Source organism: Penaeus vannamei, chromosome 2, assembly GCF_042767895.1.
Source record: "Penaeus vannamei isolate JL-2024 chromosome 2, ASM4276789v1, whole genome shotgun sequence".
NCBI classification, from domain to species: Eukaryota; Metazoa; Arthropoda; class Malacostraca; order Decapoda; family Penaeidae; genus Penaeus; species Penaeus vannamei.
In genome coordinates this window covers 5,042,308-5,048,052 of record NC_091550.1, presented here as the reverse complement: position 1 = coordinate 5,048,052, position 5,745 = coordinate 5,042,308, and positions in this window count along the sequence as shown.

Sequence of the window (5,745 nt, the reverse complement as noted above, 5' to 3'; positions counted from 1 at the left end):
TCCGGGAAAGGAAAATCGGGGGGAGGGAGAGAGAGGGGGGGGAGAGGGAGAGAGAGAGAGAGGGGGGGAGAGGGAGAGAAAGAGAGAGGGAAGGAGAGAGAGGGGGGAAGCGAGGTGGTTTCCGGGAAAGGAAAATCGGGGGGAGGGAGAGAGAGAGAGAGAGAGAGAGGGGGGGGGAAGCGAGGTGGTTTCCGGGAAAGGAAAATCGGGGGGAGGGAGAGAGAGAGAGAGGTTGTTTCCGGAAAAGGGAAATCGGAGAGAGAGAGAGAGAGGGAGGGAGATAAAGAGAGAGGGGGAAGTGAAAGAGAAAGAAAGAGACCGAAGAAATAAGGGACACAAACCGATAGATGGAGAAAGAGTGCGAGAAAAAAAAAATAGAAGAGAAAACAACGAAAAAGAAGATTATAAAAAAAAAATCAGAAAAATCCACACCAACGAAAGCCAACATCTCAAAATACAACCTTTCAAAACCGCCATTTTTCTTTTTTCTTTTTTTCTTCTTTTTTTTTTTTTACGGACGGGATAAGATGTAGGTGAAACTACGCCCGGAAGCTTATGGCGCCAATATTCGCGCGCAAACAACGTCTTCAATGGCCGTATATGCAATGGCTCGTTATTCCCTCATTTTCATATGCAAATCAAGTCTTTTTTATGGGTCGTGGGCGGGGGGATGAGGGGGGGGAGGGGGAGGGGGGGCAGGGTTGACGACATTTTTCCTTATGCATCATACGTTTCATTATCATTCATCTCTTAGACGCGTAATAAAGCTTGCCTTGTGTTTGTTTTTAGTGTTTTTTCTTTTTTTGTGTTTATGCTCGTTTTTTTATTTGATTCAGGTTATATTGTATATATGTGGTGTGTTGTGTTTGTTTGAATGTGTTTGTTCATATTTCCTTTTTATTTTACATTTTATATATCCCTCTTTTTTCGCTTTTTTGGCGTTTTATATTTCCCTCTTTTTTCCGTTATCGTTTATCTCCATCTGTAAAGGGAAAATCTTTCTGCTCTATCTATCTATCCTTTCACCTCTCTATCTATCTTTCTCCTCTATCTCTTTCATCTCTATCTCTCTCTCTCTCTTTCTCTCTCCCTCTCTCTCTCTCTCTCTCTCTCTCTCTCTCTCTCTCTCTCTCTCTCTCTCTCTCTCTCTCTCTCTCTCTCTCTCTCTGTCTTTCTCTCTCCCTTTCTCTACCTCCCACCCTCCCTCCCTCTCTCTCTCTCTCTCTCTCTCTCTCTCTCTCTCTCTCTCTCTCTCTCTCTCTCTCTCTCTCTCTCTCTCTCTCTCTCTCTCTCTCTCTCTCTCTCTCTCTCTCTCTCTCTCTCTCTCTCTCTCTCTCTCTCTCTCTCTCTCTCTCTCTCTCTCTCTCTCTCTCTCTCTCTCTCTCTCTCTCTCTCTCTCTCTCTCTCTCTCTCTCTCTCTCTCTCTCTCTCTCTCTCTCTCTCTCTCTCTCTCTCTCTCTCTCTCTCTCCCTCCCTCCCTCCCTCTCCTCCCTCCTCCCTCCCTCCCTCCCTCCCTCTCTCTCTCTCTCTCTCTCTCTCTCTCTCTCTCTCTGTCTCTCTCTCTCTCTCTCTCTCTTCTTTCTAAAACGTTCTATAAACATTCAAATACTTAGTTATGTAACATTTTGAATTGCCTGCAGTATTGTGTGCATTTGCTATTTCATTATCGTAATTATATTTTCTCTGATGATGTCTCTTTCTCCGTGTATATATTGTTTATTTGTTTGTTTCTTTTGTTTTTTCACATTTCTGAAGTTGTTTTTTTTTATTATGTTATTCTGTGAAAGATGTGTTACAATTTTCTTTTTTTCTCTCTCTGTTCATTATTTTTTATCGAGTTGTCTTTGTAGAAAGTTCATCTCTTTTTGTTTCTTTTCTTATTCGTATATGCACGATTTCTTCAATTATATCTGAGGTTATCGTTCGTCTCCAAGATGCTAACAGTTTTTCTTCGGTTTGTGATAAGCATCGTCTTGGTAACTGACTTTGGGCTCATTGATATACGCCTAATATCTTGCAACAGGAACAATAAAAGATTTTTTTCTCTCTTTTTAGATAGGATTTGAAATTATTATTATTGTTTTTTAATATATTGCAAATTAAAAAGTGTGGAATTCATGTATAAATTGTAAAAGGAACAACAAAACATTTTTTTCTCTCTTTTTAGAAAGGATTTTAAATTATTATTCTTATTTTTTTTTTTTTTTAACAGATTACGAATTATTACGTGTGGAATTGATGCACAAATTGCAACAGGAACAACGAAGGAAAGAACAAGAGAACACACGAATATTCCGAAGGCCTTTTCGCTATTCCTTCGTCAGGGAATACATGTACCTGTTGTCATGTCTGCCCTGACGAAGCAATAGCAAAGAGGCCTTCGGTATATTCGTCTGTTCTCTTGTTCTTCATTTCGTTGTTCTTATTGGAATTTGTTCGACATGAATTCCACACGTTATAATTTGCGGTATGTTAAAAATAGTAATGATAATTTCAAATCGTTTCTAAAGAAAAATAATAAAATAAAATAAAATGAACGTTTTGACTAAGGTTAATTTCTGAATAAGAATTTTGCTTTATATCTAATCACAAGGAAATTATTTCCATTATCCATATTCCATATTTTTGAAAAGTTTTAATCACTTTTCAAACTTCACTTTTTACACGCAATATTTAGTAAAGAGAATATGTATCGCCAACGCGTTCAAATGACAATACTCAAATTTATGTTCTGTAAGTTTCAAGAAATTATTTATAAAAAAAAGTAAATGTTTTCAGAACAAATGTAACAAAGCTTTATTTAATTCCAAGAGAATGTGAATGTTTGTGTGTATATATATATATATATATATATATATATATATATATATATATATATATATATATATATATATATATATATATATATATATATATATATATATATATATATATATATATATATATATATATATATATATATATATATATATATATATAATTCAGTCATTTATCGTTTTTTTTTTATTTCTTTGCAAAAAATATATATATATATATTTCTCTAAAGAATTATGGATCCCCCCCCAAAAAGGAGGGAAAAAACAGACATAAACACACAAACACATACACACAAACAAACAAAAACACACAAACACATGCACGCACACACAAACACAACCAAACACACGCATACACACAAACACACGCACGCACACACAAGCACAACCAGACACACGCATACACACAAACACACGCACGCACACTCACACACATACACACATATATCTCACGGTGATATCCAAAGCAAGAACAGTGGCATTCTGAATGGACTGTTGTTTTTCCCTTAGATTTCACGAATTTGCATGGAGACGAAGCAGCAACCACATGCACAATACCGTGTCTTTCTATAGCACCCTTGCCTGCCCCTATCCAGTTTGTGTGCTGTGCTGGTGCAGCGGTAAGGTGCTGGTCTAGCAATCCTGCGGACCTGCGTTCAATCCCACGCCCGGCCAGTGAGTGGTAACCCCAGCCACTCCTTGCACACAGGGGGAGATTTGGGCAAAATAAAACAGACAGTATGTCACAGCAAAGAATATCCATTGTAACAAATGGAATTAAAACTAAATCTATCCCCTGGTGAGGATAAACTAGCGCTGCTGCTAAGCGATGACAACGTAACACGTTTTGTGTAGAGTGACTGTTGGAGAGACTGTTTCAGCGCTAACTCGTGTATTATGACTGACAGATGCCACAAATACACACAAACACACTTATAGATGTATATGTGTGTATCTGTGTGTATTAAGGCAGTGATATTCTAATCATATGATCCAAACGATTTGTGAAACACCCGCTGGCTCAAATCCTTTCCTCAAATCGCATTTTTCCCAAAACCTGCCTCTTCGGAGACCTTCGGAAACCAACATTTCGAAACTCGACTCGTGAAACCCCTTCCGTTACCGAGAGATTTTCCCAAAACGGCTTTGCTCCAACTCAACGCCACCTCATCCAACTCGTCCCCTCACAACATTATCTCGCAGGCCTTCCCGTTCCTCATAATCCCAACGCTTTCCCTGCCTCATTACCCAAGCATTTGCAGCTGTTTGCAAGCTCTGGCTCCACGGACGCGCTCGAGATCAACAGTACTTAGGGAGTCATCGCTTGAAGCCAACAGCGTAAATGGAAGGGGAGAATGAGGGGAGAAGGGGAGATGGGGAGAAAGGGAGGAGCAGGAGGAGGAGGGGAGAAGGGGGAGGAGGAGGAGGAGGAGGGGAGAAGGGGGAGGAGGAGGAGGAGGGAAGGGGGAGGAGGAGGAGAAGGGGAGAAGGGGGAGGAGGAGGGAGAAGGAAGATGGGTAGAAGGGGGAGAAGGGAGGAGGAGGGGGAGAAGGGGAGGAGGAGGGAGAAAGGGAGGAGGAAGAGGGGAAGGGAGGAGGAGGAGGAGGGAGAACGGGAGGAGGAGGAGGGGTGGAGAAGGGGAGGAGGAGGAGGAGGGGAGACGGGGAGGAGGAAGAGGAAGGGAGAGGGAGGAGGAGGAGGGCAGAAGGGGAGAGGAGGAGGGCAGAAGGGGTGGAGGAGGAGGGAGAAGGGAGGAGGAGGAGGAGAAGAGGGAGAAGGGGAGGAGGAGGAGGAGGAGAGAGAGAGGGGGAGGAAAAGGGGAAAGTAGAGCGAAAAGAGGGAAACAGAAGGGGAAGGACAGGGGGACAAAGGGGAGTGAAGAATAGAGTGAGGGTGAGGGGAGGGAAAGGGAGAAGGGGAGTGGGTAGAGAGAAAAGGAGGGGAAATCGGGGGATGGAAAGAAAATGAAAAAAAAGGAGAAAGCGAATGAGAGACAAGAGAAGGGAAAAAGGAGGAGAGTATAATGGGAGAAGAAGAATGAGAACCTACAGAAGGAGAAAATAAAATAAAAAGAGGAACGCATTTTATAAAATAAATCTTGCGTAAACCTAGAGAATGATTTGTACAGGATTTTTTTTATTTTTCTCCTTCCCTCCTTCACTTTCTCCTCCTTTCTTTCCCGGGAACGTATGAGTGGAAAGGATAGACACAAAAGCCAGATGAGGATCGAGAGAGGAAGTGGATAGGGATTGCTCACTGCCTTGTCTAATGAGTCAGATGTGCGTGCGTGTACGCGTGTGTGTGTGTGTGTGTGTGTGTGTGCGTATGTGTGTATGAGTGTATGTGTGCGTGTGTGTGTGTGTGTGTGCGAATAGATACGGTATATAGCGTAAGAGAGAGACAAGGAAATATCTATATATGGATATTGGCATATACCCACACGCACTGGCATACACCCATACAATTATTTATGCATACACAGACAGAGAATTAAATAGATCGATGAAATCAAAGATAAAGAAAGACAGACAGAGAAAGAGAGAGAGATAGAGACCGAGACAAAAAAAAAAGGACAGACTGATAAAAAAAGAGAGACAGAGACAAAAAAGAGAAACAGAGACAAAGAAAGATACAGAGAAAGAGAAGAAACTTAGCAATTGTATTTAGCTACTTTTCCGCACTGCAGCCTTATCTAATTTCCCTGATCTGTCTCGTAACTGAGAGAATTAAGTTGAAAGTGTCCGCCTTGCATTCTCTAAGAGCTATTGTCCCTTGTAAGCGATAATTTTCGCTACGACGCCACATAAGTCGGATTTCACGATGACAGAAGATCCTTGTATTGCATCGGACTTATTACCCATCGAAAAGGACATATCTCTTACTCCCTCTTTCATTCTGTGTCTTTCTTTCGTTCTGTTTCTTTCGTTTA